The 20249-nt window shown below is 34.2% G+C and overlaps 1 long non-coding RNA gene across 1 annotated transcript in view; it reads right to left on the reverse strand.

Moving 5' to 3' along the window:
• The window catches only part of LOC141497778 (uncharacterized), a 95899-nt gene that overhangs the window by 48262 nt on the left and 27388 nt on the right, over nt 1-20249 (reverse strand). Inside the window, exon 3 of the long non-coding RNA XR_012471448.1 lies at nt 10077-10118. This is a non-coding gene — a long non-coding RNA (uncharacterized LOC141497778). The remainder of the gene's footprint in view (nt 1-10076; nt 10119-20249) is intronic.

Raw genomic sequence — 20249 nt, forward strand, 5'->3', positions numbered from 1 at the left:
GAAAGGTTGGATGAGTTCACAGTTCCACCAGCAATGTTTTAGTGTCACAGAATTCCCATATCCCTTGTACTTTCTGGTCATATTGACTAGTCTGAGAGGGGTGAGATGGTACTTCAGAGATGGTTTAATTTGCACTTCTCTAATAAGTAATGATTTAAAGCAATATTTCATATGATTATGGATTGCTTTGATTTCCTCATCTGTAAATTACATTTGCATATCCTTTGACCATTTGTCGATTGGGAAATGGCTTGTTTTTTTTTTTTTAATTTTGACTCATTTCTCTGTATATGTTAGAAATGAACCCTTTGTCAGAAATACTAGTTGTAGAGATCATTGTCCAGTTTACTACACATGTGTTGATCTTGGTGACAGTGGTTTTGTCTCTGCAAAAGCTTTTTAATTTAATGTAATCAAAATCATCTAGTTTGTTTTTAGTGATGTTCTCCATCTCTTTCTTGGTCATAAAGTGCTTCCCTTTCCATAGATCACACAGGAAAACTACTTTTGATATACTAGTTTGCTTATAATATTGCTTTTTTCTCTAAATCCTGTATCCATTTCGATCTTATCTTGGTACAGGGTGTGAGGTTTTGCTCTAATCTAAGCTTCTTCCATACTAACTTCCAATTTTCCCAGCAGTTTTTATCGAAGAGAGAGTTTTTATTTCAATAACTAGACTCTTTGGGTTTATCAAATAGTGGATTACTATGATCATATCCTACTAATGGCATCTAGTCTATTCCACTGGTCAACCACTCTATTTCTTAGCCAATAACAGACAGTTTTGATGACTGATGATTTAGAATATAATTTTAGATCAAGTAGGTCTAAGCCATCTTCTTCTGTACTGCTTTTTTCACTGAATCCTTGGAAATTCTTGACTTTTTAATTTCTCCATATGAATTTACTTAAAATTTTTTCTAACACATTAAAGTAATTTTTTGGAATTTTGATTAGCAGGGCACTAAACAGGTAGTTTAGTTTTGGTAGACTTGCCATTTTTATTATATTAGCTCTACCTATTCCATGAGCAGTTAATTTTTGCCCAGTTATTTAAATCTGGTTTTATTTGTGTGAGAAGTGTTTTTTTCAAAAGGTTTCTGGGTCTGCTTTGGCAAACATACTCTCAGGTAATTTAGACTGTCTGAGGATACTTTGAATGGGATTTCTCTTTTTAGCTCTCTCTGCTGCATCTTGGTAGTCATATATAGAAATACTGTGGATTTATCAGGGTTTATGTTATATCCTGCCACTTCCCAAAAGTTGCTAATATTTCGTTAGTTTTTAGATGATTTTTGGAATTCTCTATCTATGTCAGTCGCAAAGAGTGAGAGCTTTGGCTCTTGCTTTCCAATTCTAATTCATTCAATTTCTTTTTTTTTTCTCTTATTGATGAAGCTAACATTTCTAATACAGTATTGAATAGCAGTGGTGATAATGGGCATCCTTTTTCACCTCTGATCTTACTGGGAATACCTCAAGCCTATTCCCATTGTATATAATGTTTTTTGATGCTTTCAGATAAATATTGTTTATTATTCTAAGTAACAGTCTATTTATTCCTATACTCTCTAGTATTTTTAGTAAGGATGGGTGCTGTTTTTGTTAAAAGTTTTTTTTAGCACTTATTAATATAATCATATGATTTCTAACAGGTTTGTTATTGACATGATTAATTATGCTAAAAGTTTTCCTAAAATTGAACCAACCCTGCATTCCTGGATTAAATCTGACTAGATCATATTGTTTTATCCTGTTGATAACTTCTTGTAATTGTTTTGCTAAGATTTTATTTAAGATTTTTGCATCTATATTCATCAGGGAGATAGGTCTATAATTGTCTTTCTCTGTTTTAACTCTGCCTGGTTTAGTTATCAGCACCATATTGATGTCATAGAAAGAGTTAGGCAGAGTACTGTCTTCACCTATTGTTCCAAAGAGGTTATAAAGAATTGGAACCAATTGTTCCTTAAATGTTTGATAGAATTCATCTGTGAATCCAACAGGCCCTGGAGAATTTTTCTTATGTATTTCAATGATGGCTTGTTGAATTTCTTTTGCTAAGATAGGGTTGTTTAAGTGTTTAATCTCTCCTCTTCATTTAACCTGGGCAACTTATATTTTTGTAAATATTCATCCATTTCACTTAGATTTTCAAATTTATTGGCATAGAGTTGGGCAAAATAATTCGGAATTATTACTTTAATTTCCTCCTCATTGGTGGTGAATTCACCTTTTTTTTTCAATTATGATACTAGCAATTTAGTTTTCTTCCTTTTTTTTAAATCAAATGTCCAGAGGTTTATCAATTTTATTGGTTTTTTCATAAAACCAACTCTTGGTTTATTTATTAATTCAATGAGATTTTTTTGGTTTTGATTTTATTAATTTCTCCTAATTTATTTTAGAATTTCTAATTTGGTATTTAATTGGGGTGTTTTTAATTTATTCTTTCTCTAATTTTTTTAGTTGAATATTTAGTTCATTAATTTCCACTTTCTCTAATTTATTCACGTACGCATTTAAAGATATAATATATCCCCTGACAGCTGCTTTGAGTGAATCTCATAGGTTTTTGTATGTTGTTTCACTATTGTTGTTATCTAGGATGAAATAATTCTTTATATAATTTGTTGTTTGATCCACTAATTTTTTAAAATGAGGTTATTTAGTTTCCAATTAGTTTTGGCACTATATCTCCCTGACTCTAAATTGCATATGATTTTTATTGCATTAAGCTCTGAGAAAGATGTATTCACTATTTCTGCCTTTCTGCAAAAGATCATTATGTTTTTATACCATAGTACATGGTCAACTTTGATGTAAGTGCCATATACTGAAGAAAAAATATATTCCTTTCTATTCCCACTCAATTTCCTCCATAGGTCTATCATATCTAGGTTTTCTAACAATCTATTTACCTCCTTAATGTCTTTCTTGTTTAGTTTATGATTAGATTTATCTAAATCTGAGAGAGGAAGGTTGAGGTCTCCCACTAGTAGAGTTTTACTGTCTATTTCTTCCTGCATGTCATTTAACTTCTCCTCTCAGAATTTGGATGCAATCCCATTTGGGTGCATACGTATTCAGTACTGAAATCACTTTGGGGCGGCTAGGTGGCATATTGAATAAAGCACTGGCCCTGGTGTCAGGAGTACCTGGGTTCAAATCCTGTTTCAGATGCTTAATAATTACCTAGCTGTATGGCCTTGGGCAAGCAACTTAACCCCGTTTGCCTTGCAAAGAAACCTAAAAATAAAAAAGAAATCACTTTGTTGTCTATGATAACTTTTAGGAGGATATAGTTTCCTTTCTTATCTCATCTAAAGCTATCTATTGTTGCAGTTGCTTTGTCTGAGATAAGGATTGCTACCCCCGCTTTTTTTTTCACTACAGTTAAAAGCAAAATATATTTTGCACTTACCTTTTACATTAACTCTATTTGTATCTCTCTGCTTCAAATGAGTTTCTTGTAAGCAGTATATTGTAGGATTCTGGTTTTTAATCCACTCTCCTATTCACTTATATTTTTTGGGAAAGTTCATCCCATTCACATTCAAAGTTGTAATCACCAACACAATAAAGTCTTAGTAATGCTATCTTCCCTCTGATTATATTTCCCCACTTTTTCACATTTTCCATATTCCCCAGTATTTTGCTTCTGAATACCATCACCTTTGGTGTGTTTACCCTCCTATATCGACCCCTTCTCCTTCCATTCCCCCTTTCCCTTTTTTCCCTTTTTCCTTCGCTTCCTTCTGTTAGATCCCCCTTCCCCCCATCTCCATCCCCCCCTTCCCCTTTCCCCTTTTAATACTTGAAAGGTAAAATTTTTCTTAAGTTAACTGGGTTTGTGTTCAATTTAACTTTAAGCCAAGTCTGATGAGAGGAAGATTCAGGTTTTTCTCATCTTCTTCCCTCTTCCCCTCTATTACAATAGGCCTTTTTTTACCTCTTTATGTAATAAGATTAACCCAATTCAGTCCCCTCCATCCTCCCATCTCCTTCCTGTCCCCCTTTTTAAGAGTTAGTGTTTTTTAAAATCATTCTATCCAAGTCACAGAAAATCATCAGTATACATCACTTCTGGCTAAGTATATTATCTCTAATAGAATTACAATTCTCAAGAGTTATTAGACTCTTTCTCCCAAATAGGGATAAAGCCAGTTTCTCCCCATTGGATAGCAGTTTCATGGACAAATTATAAGTGTCCATCAGTTCTGGCTAAGTATAGTCTCTCTGATAGAGTTACAATTCTCAAGAGTTATGAGAATTTTTTTCCCATGCTGGGATATAGCCAGTTTCATCTTATTGGATAACAGTTTTTTTTTCTCTTTACCACCTCCTTTTATATACCTTTTAATGTATCTCTTGAACCTTCTGTTTGATGTCTAAATTTTCTATTTATCTCTGATCTTTTCATCAGGAATTGTTGGTAGTCTCCCATTTCATTAAATGTCCATCTTTTCCCCTGGAAGAGAAAACTCAACTTTGCCAGTAATGGATTCTTGGCTGCATTCTACGTTCCCTTGCTCTTTGGAATATCTCATTCCAGATCCTTCTATACCTTAATGTTGATGCAGCTAGGTCCTGTGTAATCCTTACTGTGGCACCTTGATCATTAAATTGCTTCCTTCTGGCTGCTTTCAGGATTTTCTCTTTTATCTGATAGTTATTGAATTTGGCCCCAATATTCCTTGGAATTTTCATTTTAGGATCTCTTTCCAGAGGGGATCAATGTATTCTTTCAATAACTATTTTGCCCTCTGGTTCCATGATATCAGGGCAATTTTCCATCACTAAATCCTGAAATATTACATCCAGGCTTTTTTTTTCTCTCCAATGTTTTCAGGAAGGGGTATAATTCTCAGGTTGCCCTTTCCAAGTTTTTCTTGAGGTCAGTGATTTTGCTGATGAGGTATTTTACATTTTCTTCTATTTTTTTTGATTTTTTGGTTTTGTTTAACAGGTTCTTGCTGTCTCATGAAGTCATTAGTTTCCACAGAGTCCATTCTTTTTTAAGAGAAGAATTTTCTTCATTTATCTTTTGCAACTCCTTTTCCAGTTGGTCAGTTCTATTTTTGTAACAGTTTTCCATTTGACCAATTGAGGTTTTAAGAGAATGGTTTTCTTTTTGCAAGATGTTAATTTTCTCTCCCAAATTTTCCAATTGATTTTTGAGCTCCTTCCTTATTTCTTCAAGGAAGTCTTTCTGTGATGGAGAGCAGGTAAAAGTCCCCTCAGAGGTTCTAGGTCTCTCTGAGTTAGTGTCTTTTTCCTTCCAAGAATTTTTCTATGGACCCTCCTTTGTGCTGGCCTTTCTTCATTAACCTAAGACCTTATGTGGGGAGGAGCTGGTTCACAGAAGTATTGTTTTGGGATCTCTAGAGGATTTACTCACTGATTGCAACATCTCAATCTGGCCCATGGATAGTGCTAGAGGTTTTGCTCACTGAGTGTAATATCTCCAACTGCTGTTGTTGGTTTCTCTGAAGTGTCTGTGACCTTGATTGAGGTCCTCTCCCTTGGCCTACAGAGAGTGTTAAAAGCTGTTGAATACTTTTATCTTTGATCAGTGGTGGACTATACCCTGGGGTGAGGTGATCACTCTCCCTATTCACAGCCAAGATGGTACTGCTGCTTGGCCATAGCCTGGGGCAGAGGTAGTTTGTAATTGTGTTTGTTCTGGGAAGAGGCTTCAGCTGAAATAGAGATGTGGACTGTGAATTCCTCCTGACCAGAGCAGCCCAGGGATCCATGTCTGCAGCTCTCTGGCACCAGAACTTTCCCTTCAGCCAGGTCAGTAAGCTCCAAATGGTCAGTGCCACAGCCAATGCCGCCCCTGCTCCATAGTTGGCCTGTGGCCCTATGGCCAACCAGGCTCTAGCCCCACTGCTGACCAAACCAGTCCAGTTCTCAAGACTCCTGGGCTCCTGCTCCACTGCCAGTAATCAGACTAATCCAAGGCTAATCTGGGCCCTTGACTCACCTACCATCTTGGAAGACAAATCTATAATCAGGAGACCTTTAGCAGTGTGCCTGTCTTCTCTCTACCATCTTGGTCAGAAGTCCTGGTAGAGTGACTTTTGCCCAAGGTCAGTCACACTTTAAATTAGTGGCAGAGCCTGGACTAGAATCAGGTGTCTTTTATCTCTTAATTTGACTCTTGCTCCACCTCTCCCTGGCAAGACCTAATCAAAACTAAATATTATCTTTTACCTCCATTACTTCTGTTTTGAATATAAGCAGTTGATCCTTCCTTTTATAAAATTTTATAAATTCTATCTCCTTTCCTTTTCCCTTGACCACATGGGAAATTATTTGAGAAGAGGAAAAGAGAGCAGGGGGATGTTTTTCAAATTACGTTTCTTAAATATTTGTGAGAATATTATGTATAGTTTTGCATGAGAAAGTAAGAAGTACAAATCTGTGTTACTGAAAAGAAGGGTCGTATAATATTAAATATCTATTGCACTATGTATTTTATAAATATTATCTCATTTAATCCTTACAACAACCCTATGAGATACATGTTATTATTTTCCTCCTTTTGCATTTGAGGAAATAGAGACAAACAGTGATTAAGTGACTTTCCCATGTGAACATTACTACCAAATGTTTAAGGCTGGATTTGAACTCTAGTCTTCCTGATTCCAGGTGCAGCATTTTATCCATCTGCTTGTCAAGTAGGAGACGAGAAGAGAGAAAGAAAAAAAGATAATAATATGTGCAATTTGAAAGGAATTCATGTGAATGTAGATTTCAAATGAAAGATACTTTTCCTGAGGGAATAATGTTTTCTGCAATAGTAAGGATATTTGTTTAACATTTTAGGGATACAAAAATCATTACAGAATATCTCACTTTATCCTTATAACAATCCTGTGAATTATGTTCTATTGTTATCCTCATTTAATTCATGAGGAAATTGAAACTGAGAAAGATTCAATAATTTGCCCAGGGTCAGCCAGCTAGTATCTGTGGCAAACTTTGAACTCAGATCTTATTAATTCTGGGTCATCTGGTTAACCCTTTTATGTTCCTAACTGAAGCTCAGTCATCCCCTTGACCATTGCTGGGGGATTATTGTGCATAGTTAGTAACATAATGACAGTTCATCTTCCATTCTAATTTGTTCTGTTGGACTTTGAATTGATAATTAATTTGTGAAATTCTGAAATGGGGCAAATTTGCTTGGTTCTTTGCGCTGGGAAAGACCTTGAAAGCAACAGGAAGCCAACTGTAACCACATACAATAATCACAAAGTGTAGGAGCAAATAACTCAGAAAATACAGACAAGTAGCCAAAAGGGATACACAGAGGCAGACACCATGGGTATGGAAGGTTGCAGGAAGGCAGGCAATGTTTGAAGAGGATTGAGAGGGAGAGAGTCAGAGCATTACTCATGTAACAAGTTCCCCAGAAGTTTGAATTATCATTTTTATGGGGAGGCAGCAGTTGGACTAACTCTTGTCTGTACCTCTTTGGGGCTACATTATTAATATATCCAAATGATTTCAAAGTTTCAGTAAAAATTTAAAGTTAACATGCCCATATCCTTTCATTATCAGCATCTGCTTCTTTACTTTTGAGGTTTGGAATTGTCAAGATTTATATATCAGAGAACAAAAAAGTCTGGACAGCAGCCCCCAATAGCTTTCCTTGATTCAGCATATATTTTTAGAATGTGATTTTTAATTAATTTTTGATAAAATTTGTAGATTATGCCCCATTGATTTTGAAACTTCTAGATTTTACAGTCTTTTTTCCTATTATTCCTTCTTTATGTTGGTTACTTGAAGATTTACTTATTATATTTACTGGAAGCAAAATGAGGTAGTCAGGAGGACCAGAACAACTATGCATCCATGGATTGACATAAAAAAATGAACAAACAAAAAAACAGGTTTAATACCAGACCATTTCAATTGGTTATTCTCACCGTAGCATATATTCTTCCATGGTTTTTGTTTGTTTGTGAACTCTGAGGTCAGGCATAAAGGAAATACAAACTCAAAAAAGGGAAAAGGGTTATCAGAGAAGGGTAAAAAATGTGTATCAATTCAGCCAACGTATTTGTTCATGTATTCATTTAATTATTCAAAATGCATTTTGCATCTAAAGTGAGTCAACCCTTGTGCCAGATGTAGGGGAACACTCAGGAAAAAATAGGACAAAGTGTATAAAAGTACCTTCCAATTTAATCTGTGTGGATGAAGGTTGGGAGGGGTGGAATGGAGTGTGAGGATGGAAGACAAACACAAATAAACACAAAGCAAGAAAAAATGAGATAAGCGCAAAGAAGTCTAAGCAAATGCAGTCTGAGAAGCTAAAAGAGGGACAAACAACACTGCTTAAAAAATTTGACATAGATTATCCATGTGGTAAAATGAAAGGAACATTAGATTTGGTGGCAGAAGAAATTGATATCTGATCTTTCCACTGACACTCACTACATTTTTTATTTTATTTTTTATTGATTATTTTACTTTTCCAAATACATGTTATGAAATTTTTAAAAAATCATCCATATGCCTATGCATATTTCTAAGAAACAAAATTTCCTTCTACCCTCCCTTCCTCATACACTACTTCTAAAATCATGAGCAAATTACCTGTTTCTCTCTGAACTTCTGTTTACCAATCTTTGAAATATATATAATAGTTTTCATCATTTTAATCACTTTTATATAGTTTCAAAATGTTCAAAGTCTTTTACAGAGATTATCTCATCTTATAACTCTAGAAAACAGGTGCTATTATTCTCACCATTCTTTTACAAATGAGGCCTAAAGGTCACATTGTCAGTTATTGTCCAAGGTTGGATTTGAATTTGTCTTCCCCATGCCAGATTTACCTCTCTTTTCATTGTGCCACTCAGCTTCCTCTAAATAAATAATGGTACTTCCCATACAAGCTCTTGGGAGAATCAGAATGAAATTTGTGTAAAGTATTTTACAAATCTTGAACTGTCTCACCATGTCCATGAATTATACTTGAGTTCCTCCTGCTGATGATACCATGAGCTATCAATGAATCAGCCAGCATTGATTGAGTGCCAGCTCTGCTAAGCATAGATAGAAAGATGTCCTACCTTCAAGGAGCTTGTGTTCAACAGGGTAGACAACAGGCATATAATAAGTGTTGTTTTTATATTGGGGGGAAGTAATTGTGGGAAAGACTCCTTATCCCATCTTCTACTTTCATTGGCTAGTTTTTTTGCAACAGGAAGATGACATCTTCCCCTCAAGGCTCTAAAGTTTCCCTGAGCCTCTGGAGATAACTTTCTAACACTAACACCCATATTCTTGTGTCTTTTCTCTTAGGATTGTCGGTAGTTCATGCCCTAGTATATATACATATACATATACATATACATATACATATACATATACATATACATATACATATACATATACATATACATATACATATACATATACATATACATATATATTTACATATATATGTCTATACAGATAGTCATACAAATGTGTGTATTGTGACAGTGTGCATATACGTATATAAACATATGATACAAAAGGATATTTATATTATAAATATCTCCACATAACACTCAGGGGAGCTCTCCCCATAGTTCTTTTATCCATAGATGAGTATTCTTAGACTTAAACCACAAATTCATTTTTAACATTGTGGTTAATTGACCAGATATGGTCATAAAATACCTGCATATACTCTGAAGTGTGGAACTAGACCCTTTCTTTCCATTTTTTTTCATGCAATTACAGAAGCAAGTTTACTGAATATGTATATACCCAGTACATATGAAATGGTGCAAAATAAATTTGGTGAAATAGAGAATGTACCAGCAAACAGAAGGGGTATGGAACTGCCACAAAATATTCGCCCCTAAAAGTTTTATTCTGCAAAAGGTAGAGCAGTTGCCCCTCTTTCTCCTTTTTGGGGTACTTGCTATCTGCTACTGTGTTAAGTTGAGTAAATCACTTGAGGATTGCTTCCTCACTAGACTTAGCTACCCACAAACTGAAGCAAGGACTTCTGATACTGTACTTCCAACAAGTTGATAACAGGAACTTTCAGAACTTACCAAATCAAAGCATATTCCATTCCATCATCAATACTCCTCCAACTAAGACAAGAAAGAACAAAATTAATAGGGAGAGAGTCAACAGCATGGTCATGGACCCATGTTTCTCTGTTATCTGTTTAGGAAAAATAGGTCACTTACGCTTTTTCCTCATGACCTGGAAATTTAAAGGTCTTCAATCTCATCTCATCAACACCCTTTGTCTTTGGGACCCCTTCAATAAGAGGGCTCCAAGCTCCTCTGGAGACCTCCATACAAGTCTAGCCTTGATTTCCCACTTATTTCCCACTCATATCTTATCTCTGCCCAAGATTCTTCTTTCTACCTTACCCACCAATTCCAAAGACTTTTCAGCTTGTGTTTTGTGTGTGTGTGTGTGTGTGTGTGTGTGTGTGTATTGTCTTCCCCTACTAGATTATAAGCAGCTTATGAAAGCTGGCTCCCCATGTATTTATTTTTGAAATTACTGTTCCCATTTCTTAATACGTTTTTTTGCATGCAGCAGGTCCTTAATGTATGTAAATGTACATTGATTGAATGTATGGTGAAATGGATAAAGAACTTGACTTGGAATTAAGAAGACATGATCATCTTCATGAGTTCAAGTTCAGCCTCAGGAACTTATTCATTGTGTGACCCTAGTCAAGTTACTTAATTTAGTTTGCCTCAGTTTCTCATCTCTAAAATGAGCTAGAAAAGGAAATGGCAAACCACTCCATTATTTTTGCCCTTCCCCAACCCGCCCAAAAAAACAAATGGGGTCATGAGGAGTTTGACACTACTCAAGCAACTGAATAACAACAACAACAACAAAGTTAACTAAATTATCTGACTAAATCAAATGCTTATCTCTTCAGGAAAGGGAGAGAAAATCTTCCTTTGGCCTAATGCTTTTGTTTGAATGTACACTTGTTTTAAGATAAGCCACCTATAACAAATTCATTATTAATAGTGTGGTTAATTGACCAGATATTGTCATAAAACACCTTTATATATACTCTGAAGTATAGACCTGGGCCCCTTTTTTCCATACATATGAAATGAAAGACAATAAATTTGGTGGGGTAGAGAGTGTACCAGCAAACAGAATGGAGCATAGATCAGACAAAGATCTCATGTAGAAAATGGCCCTTGAGCTGAAATTCAAAGGGAAATAGAAATTCTAAGGATCATAGGTGAGACATTGGAGGTTGCAAGTACAAAGGCACAGTGATGAAATGTGGAATGACAGACAGAAAGCCAGTTTGGCTGAACTATGGCATATGGGAAGAGCAATAATATATATTCATCTTGGGAAGATAATAAATTTTGCAGAGCACTTAAAATATTTTATCTCATTTGATTTTCCCAAGCAACCTGTGAGTCAGGTTGGAATAGAGTTGTCAAAAACTTTAAAAGAAAAATAATAAAGGAGGTTATATTCTAGCCCAGAGACAAGAGTCAGTATTGAGTTGAGGAGTGACATAGACAAAACTGAGCATTAGGGAAATCACTTTGGCAGCTGTGTGTTGCCTGCATTGGAGTCAAGGGAAACAAGTTTGGTAAACCAAATGGGATTCTATTAAATAATCCAAGCATGCATGATGTTAATTTGAACTGGCATATTGGCCTTCTGGGTGGAAAGAAGAAATGTGGGAACATAGCCAAAAGATGGAAAGATGAATTAAATATACTGCTGTCTTCATTGAACCTAGAATCTGGTGGAGGACATGGGAGCCAAATTAATATAATATAAATTAAAATACTAGCTTGTCTTCTACTCCATGGTAAAAATATTGAATTCTTTTATTTGGCAGGTATTGTGATAGCTCTGAGGATGCAATAAAGAAAAAAAAATCCAATCCCTGCCTTCAAAGAGTTTACAATCTAATGAGGCATTATTTAGATTGGTATATAGAAGATAAATGCAAAATTGACATAAAATATCATTCGAATAAAGAGCATAGCAACTAAGGAGATCCAGAAAAATATCATTGCAAAAAGTGGCACTTCTGTCAAATGTTAAAGAGAACCAGATATTCTGATTGTCAAAGAGGAGGAGAAACAGCATTTCAGTCAATGCAAAGTTATAGAGATAGGAGATAATTGCTTAGTGAGGTGTAAGGAAGAGCAAGAAAGTCAGTGTGACTATATCTTATTGTGTGTAGAAGGAAATGATTTGTTAGAAGACTGGAAATAAGAATTGGGAAAAGTATGTGAAAACTTTTAAATGCCAAACAGAATAGCTTACTGTTAATCCTAGAGGGAGTAAGGAGTCACTGTAGTTTGTTAAGAAAAGGTGTAACACGGGACATGCTCAAATCTATGCTTTAAGGAAAAATTCTGTCAGTGGCTGATTGTAGGATAAATTGGAGTGGAGAGAAATTTGAAGCAGGGAGATCTATTTATTCAGCATAGCAAGAATCTACATCAAAAGGCTTGAACTAGGTTAGCAACAGGATTTGCTAACTCTTTGGATGTGGGGGGTGAGGATAAGAGATCTCATTATGGACTTTATTCATTAGGAACCATTGGTAAATTGTAATAATAATTATTTTTTATTTTTGGTGGGAAGGCAGAAGAATAGGAAGAATGACTGCAGAACTGTAGGTGATAAAGTTTAGTCCAACTCCATTGTCATGTTAATATATATGGTTCACTTATGACTTTTATGATTGGAAAATTTAGACAATTAAGTAGTAAAGACAAACACAAAGGAAAGGTCTCTTAATAAAATGGATGGAGGGCTTGACACTTTCTCTGATTCCCCCCAACCTCTCAAATCTTTGTAAAAGAGGAATTAAGTGACAAAGATGAAGAAATTTCAGCTGTCTCCATGAATCAGGATACTTGAAATTTAAGCAAGGAAAATAAACAATCCTCTGCACTGAGCTCAGTTAGCATCCTTTTGTCATATATCATGCTACCCAATCCACACTACACCAGGGTCTCCTCTGACTCTTTCCTAGCTCTTATGGAGGGTTGTGGGGATCACATAGCCCTTGATGGAAACCATTTTATGCTGCAAAAATAGAAAGGGGGTTGGATCCTTGCCTGGTCTTCAAATTTAATACCATACAGATCAGGGATGATCCCTGCTACTAGAGCCTCAGGGACCCAAATTACAAAAGTCAGACCAATAGCATCTGTGTAGTATTTTGCTGAACTGCCCCATGCTTTGCCAAAGAATGGAGGAATAGAGGGAGTGGAGCAGGGCACTTAATGGAACAGATTCTGTAGGAAGGGGAGGGAGGGTTCTTCTCTATATCCCTCTACTAAGGCTGAGGGAAGGCACTCATTAGCCAGCCAGGTCTTTCACTAAATGTCACCTGGAGCAGAGACCCAGTCTGGTGTACAGTGACTTGGCCTGTGTGGAAGGAGGTGGAGATTTTTGAGATTTGATCCCCATGGAAATAATCAGAAAAAGAGGAGTATGTCAGAAACTTAGAAAGTGAGTAATGCAGACAAATAAAGGAGAAACAAAACTGATATTACTAAAGGTCTCAGAAAGAAAAAAACAAAAACCTTGAACATAACATGAATCAACAGGGAAATCATTAATAGCTGAAAGAACTATGATCTTCAGATCAAGTGAGTTTAGTCATCTGAATAAATATTGCAGAACAAAGGAAAATCATCCAAAATTTAATGAGATAAGAGACTCTGTGGAAGTTGAGAACATAAAACAACATCTATTCCTGAGTGGTTCAAAACAAAAGTTAAACTATGAGAGCAGAATTTATAAATTACATAAAAAAAATGGACAGAAAAGAATTATTTGAATTTTTGTTGGGAAGTCCCAACAAAGAATCAAAAGAAAACAATGGACTCCGAATGCAAATATACAGAAATAAAGGACAATCGAGAAAATTAGCAAAAAGCAGTAACATTGAAAGAAAATATACTCATGATTCAAACAAATCATCCAAACAAAAAAAAAGACAGGATGTGTAGAGACAACCTATTGTCCATAGGTTTCCTGAAGAAATATGACAGGTTAAGAAATTTTAATATGATAATGCAGGAAATAATAAATGAGAACTGCCCAGAACTTCTGAACATAAAAAAATGAAATTCAAATGGAAAGAATTCATTGATAATCTCTGGAAATCAAACATGAAAATTAACAAAGAACATTCTTCTTCCAATGAATCCCCTGCTTGTAGGCTCTTTGTTAATTCAAGTTGGCCCTGGCCTCTTCACAATTATGTAATAAAAATGGAAAAGACTATATGATGATTGATTGAAAGCTGAAAGGCACCTTAGATGCCACATAATCCAACACTTTTTATAGATGATGAAACCAAGGAGTATGGAGGATAAATGACTTTTCAAATGTCATGAAAGTAGGTTTGGACCCTAATTCAGCAGGTAACCATTTACCATGTACATTCTTAATTCTAGTTCCACTTTTTTGTTATTTCCTGTTTATAAACATATCATTGAGCCTGTGATTGGTATATAGTAGAGACTTTTGTGTTTATTGCTTAACTATCATTTAATACATTTTTAGTTTTGAAACAAATTATATAAGAGAATTATAGATAAGGAAACCCTAAAACTTTTTGCATATTATGGACTATGTATTATTTTTATGTACATAAAATAAAAAAATAAAGAATTACAAATAAAACAAATTATAATCAAAGTTATCTTTAAAATGCACATTTAAAATAAATTATGTAAAATTTTAAGTTAAAATATTTAACATAAAATAAAATTCATATATATGTTTATATATATATATATATATATATATGAAAGACAGAGACAGATACATTTATTTAAAATCATATGTCTCACACAATCAGTTTGCTAACACATTGGGGGATCTGCGACTAATGGACTAAGAACCTCTAGGACTAGAAAATTTCTCAAGACCTTTTAATTTATCATTCTATGAACAGAAATTTAGATATTGAAAAATACTTTCAGATGGAAAAATTTACTCCCCAAAAGTCTAGTAAGTGATGAAAAGCATAGGGATTTACAATGATTAAAGAACTGAACAAATCAATGAGTAATAATAAGAAGAAGAATATGATAGCAAACATTTACATAATTCTTTTAATTATGACAAAGCATTTGATTTATATTATTTCATTTTATCTTTATAAAAAACTGTGTGAAGAAGGAATTTTTGTTAATAAGAATGCTGAGGCAGAGAAAAGTTAAGTGAAATGTCTGTTATTTTATAGATAGTAAATGTTTTGGGCAGGATTAGTATTCTGGTTGTCTTAACTTCAAATCCAGAATTTTAGCCACTTAGAAATACAATCAGATTTTTTTGATTCAATTCAAGCCCCTTTCTCCTATATCATATGGCTTCTGCTGAAGTTTCTGGCAATTAAATACCAGCTGAATGAAGCTAATCCAATTGAGGAAACTTCCAGAATGGAGCCAAGATGACAATGTGAAGCTAATATGCTCCCAGAGCTTTTCCCTACCAAAGATAAATGAAGCTTCTGCACTGAAATTCAAACAACAGATCCCCCACCCACCCAAGACAAAGAGAAGATTCAAAGAATTTTTCAATGGTAGACATCATGGAGTAAGGATCTGTCTCTTTGGAGGAAAAGGGGAAATAAAGCCCAGGAGGCAGGAGAGTGGGAAAGCCAGAAGGAGCCTTTTAGTCACATTGTAATCCAAGTCCTGAGAGCTAGATAGCAAGCCAGATGGGAAGGTCCCAACCCTAAACACAAACTAAACCTTGGGAACATGGACATAAGACAGAAGTGGATCAGGAACAAACAACTGCTAATTCAGAACCTGGGCTTAAAGGAGAAAATAAACTTTTGCTAAGGCAAAGCCTAAACTGCAATAGCCAACATCTTGGCCAATGACAAACTAGGGATCAGGCCCCAGACGCAGAATCTAAAACTCCCTATACCATAGGAGCAAAGCTAAAACAGCAAAGATGAGCAAAAAAGCTGAAAGAGTGCTCACTCAAAATAGAAAACTACTTTGCAGATAAACATGATAACAATACCAAGTCAGAAGAAGATATCAGTGAAAAATCACTCACAGGGAAGTCTCAAACGAGTCCATGAATTGGACTCAAATCCAAAAGTTCATCAAAGAGTTTAAAAAAAATAAAAAACAAAGAAGAAAAGATGAAGAAAATGGAAAAAAGAAATGAGAGTCATGCAGGAAAATTATGAAAAATTGACCAGATAATTTAACACCTTTGAAAAGGAAACACAAAAGGTAATTGAAGAAAACAAAATCCTAAAAATTAGAATTGAACAAATAGAAATCAATGAATTTATGAGACTACAAGATTCCATCAAAAAAATTAAAAGGCTGAAAAAATTGGGAAAAAAAAATCAGCATGTTTTAGGGAAAAAAAATAATCTGGAAAATAGATCAGGAGAGATGATCTATGAATCATTGGGACTACTAGAAAACCTAGATCAAAAACGAACTTAGAAAGCACCATGAAGTAAATTGTTGGGGAAAACTGCTCAAATCTGCTAGAACAAGAAGACAATATAACCACTGAAAGAATACACGGAAGCCCTCAGAAAGAGATTCCAGGATAAAAAATCCAAGAGATGTTACAGCCAAATTCTAGAACTCTCAAATTAAGGAAAGAATACTGCAAGCAGCAAAAAGAAAAAAAAAATTATATAAAAAGGAAACACAATCAGACACATAGAGGACATATGAGCCTCAGGATTAAAGGAACAGAACATCTGGAATACCATATATTGGAGAGCAAAGGACCTGGGATTACAACCCAAAATGCAGTATCCTGCAAAATTCAACAAAAACTGTCAGGGGAAAAGACAGATGTTCAATGAAATAGAGAATTTCCTGAAAAAAAAGAACAGAATTGAAAAAAGAATTCAATCACCAAATACACAACTCAAGAGTTGCATAAAAATGTAAATTAAAAGGGAAAGGAAAAAAAACAAAATAAAGCAAAACAAACAAATGTTGGTCAAGACCATCAAATTGTATCCAATCCTAAAGAGAAGATATAAGACTTCTAATTCTTGAGAATTTTATTTCTCAGGATAATTAAAGGATCAAATATAATTGAATAGATTGGACCTAAAGGATATGGGTATAAATTGAGTCTTGTCTCTCTATTGAAGAGGTCCAAAATGACTTCATTATGTTTGAGGAACAAAGCCCTGAGGAAAACCAGGAGAGTTAATTTTAAACTTAATTGTCTCATTATCCTTTGACCCACTTGAATTCAGTCCTGCTGACAAATGCTTGGCAAATTGTCTAATGAAGGCATGATAAACTGGGCTGTCCTGAATTTAGAATCATTTGAGAAGTTCTCAAGTGGTACCTCCAGAGCCTCCCAGTGATTAGAGCCCTTTAAGATACTTGTAGTTAATTAAATCAAGGTTTGACTTAATCCTTATTTCTCTTAACGAGAGGTTAAGTACCCTGGGTGGGGAGAGGGAGTAAAGTGTGAGAAAAAATAGACTTATGAGGAGTACAAATAGTTCAAGAAATGATTTGGATGATACTTTGTCTCATGAGGAGCATTGTGTGTCCTTGGAGAGTACTTGAAAAGGGGGTAAGGTAAGAAATGATTATAATTAAAATTTGATGTAATTTGAGACAATGTTGTTTATCAATCAATCAAGCAATCAATCTGTGATGATACATTGATAACAATGCATTTATCAAACAATCAAATAATAAAACTATGATTGATGATAATGATTAATAGTACTTGAGTGATAAATAACACCAGGAGAAGAGGCACAAAAATTTATAATTTTAGGAGTGGCTAGGTGGTGCAGTGGATAGAGCACTGGCCCTGGAGTCAGAAGTACCTGAGTTCAAATGTGACCACCTAGGTGTGTGGCCTTGCGCAAGTTGCAAATATTTTTAAAAAAAGATTTATAATTTTAGAGAGAGAGAAGGGAGAGTGTGAACATTGAATAAATTCTATTCAATAGATTTGATCCAGAGTGGGAATAAAATACATCCCTACTTGGGTTTAAAAAAATCTATCCTAATCTGCAGGGAAGGGGAAGATGGGGAAGGGAAAGATGAGAGAAAAATAAAAGGGAAGACAAAGAGAGAAGTGAAAATAAACTGAAAGTTGAATTTTAAAAGAAAAATTTAAAGGAGAAAAGGAGTAAAATTTTTTTGAGGTGGAATAAGAGGAAAGGAAAGAGAAAAATATAAATGGGGAAAGATAGCATGAGGGAAATACAGAATTAGCAATCTTAAGTACAAAGGTGAATGAGATGAACTGTTCCATAAAATGGAACTGGATAGTAGAATGAATTATAAAGCAGAATTCTAAAATATATTGTTTATAAGAAACACATTTGAAGCACAGAAATAAACAAAGAGTAAAGGTAAAAGGATGGAGCAAAATATATTATGCCTCAGTTAAAAAAATATCAGGAGTAACAATCCTGATCACAGATAAAATAAAAGCTAAAAAAGCAAAAAAATCAATCTTCTTAAAAGGCATAAAGAAGGAAACTACATTTTCTTAAAAGGCACTGTTGGTAATGAAGCTATATCATTATTAAATATCTATGCACTTAGTGGTATAGCATCCAAACTCCTAGAGGAAAAGCTGAGTGAATTACAAGGAGACATAGATAGCAGAACTTTTATAATTGGGGACCTCAAACTACCTCTCTCAGAACTAGATAAATTTAACCACAAAATAAAAAAGAAGGAAGTTAAGGTGAATAAAATCTTAGAAAATTTAGATATGATAGACCTCTGGAGAAAAACCTAATGGACTTAAAAAGAATATACCTTTTTTCTGTAAGTACATGGGAAATTATCAAATGCTGAAAGGCAGAAATAATAAATACACACTTCTCAGACCATTATGCAATAAAACTTATATGTAATAAAGGGTCATGGAAAAATAAAATAAAAAATAATTGTAAATTAATATCTCCATCTTAAATAATGGGGGGGGTCAAATAGCAAATAATAGAAATAATCAATAATTATATCCAAGAAAATATTAAGACATCACACCAAAATTTGTGGGATGCAGTCAAGGCAGTTTTGAGGGGAAACTTTACATCTCTAAATGCTTTTATGAATAAAATAAAGAAAAAGGAGATCAGTGAATTTGACATGCAACTAAGACAGCTAGAAAAAGAACAAATTAAAGATGCCCAATTAAATTAGAAATTCTTAAAATCAAGGAGAGACTAATATTGATAAAAAGAAAACAATTGATCTCCTAAAAAAAACTAAGAGTTGGTTTTATGAAAAACCAATGAAATAGAACAACTTTTGGTCGATCTAATTAAAAAAAGAAAAGATATCCAAATTACCAGTATTAAAAATAAAAAAGATGAACTAACCACCAATGAGAAGGAAATTAAAGAGATAGTTTGGAGCTACTTAGTCTAACTATATTCCACTAAATTTGACATTCTGAATTAAATGGATGAATATTTGCAAAAATACAAATTGACCAGATTAACAGAAGAGGAAATGAAATACTTAAATAACCCCTTTTCAGAAAAAGAAATTGAAAAAATAATCAATAAATGCCCTACGAAAACATCTCTAGCTCCAGATGTATTTACAGGTGAATTCTACCAAACATTTAAGAAACAATTAATTTCTATTCTATATAAACTATTTTTAAAAAAATAGGAAAAGAAGGAATTCTGTCAAATTCCTTTCATGTGACCAACATGGGGCAGATACCTAAACCAGGAAGAACCAGAACAGACAGGGAAAATTATAGACCAACCTTCCTAAATGAACATTGTTGTAAAAATCTTAAATAAAAATTCAACAATGACCCCACAATTTATTGCTAGGATAATACACTATGATCAGAAAGTATTAATACCAGGTACACAGGGATGTTTCAATATTAGAAAAACACTCAACATAATTGAACATGTCAATAACAAAACCAACAGAAATCATATGATTATCTCAATAGATGTTTGAACAAGCCATTGATAAAATACAACATCCATTGCTATTAAAAACCCTAGAAAGTTTGGGAATAAATTGAGTTTTCCTTAAAATAATGAGTAGTATCTATCTAAAACATTAACAAAAATTATATGTAATGGGAATAAACTCGAAGCATTTCCAATAAAATCTGGGCTGAAACAAGGATGCCAATTATCACCATTACTATTCAATATAGTATTAGAAATTGGGATAAGTGTATCTTCCTTCACAAGGTTGTTGTGAGGATCAAATAACATCTTTGCAAAG

Source organism: Macrotis lagotis, chromosome X (assembly GCF_037893015.1).
Source record: "Macrotis lagotis isolate mMagLag1 chromosome X, bilby.v1.9.chrom.fasta, whole genome shotgun sequence".
NCBI lineage: Eukaryota > Metazoa > Chordata > Mammalia > Peramelemorphia > Peramelidae > Macrotis > Macrotis lagotis.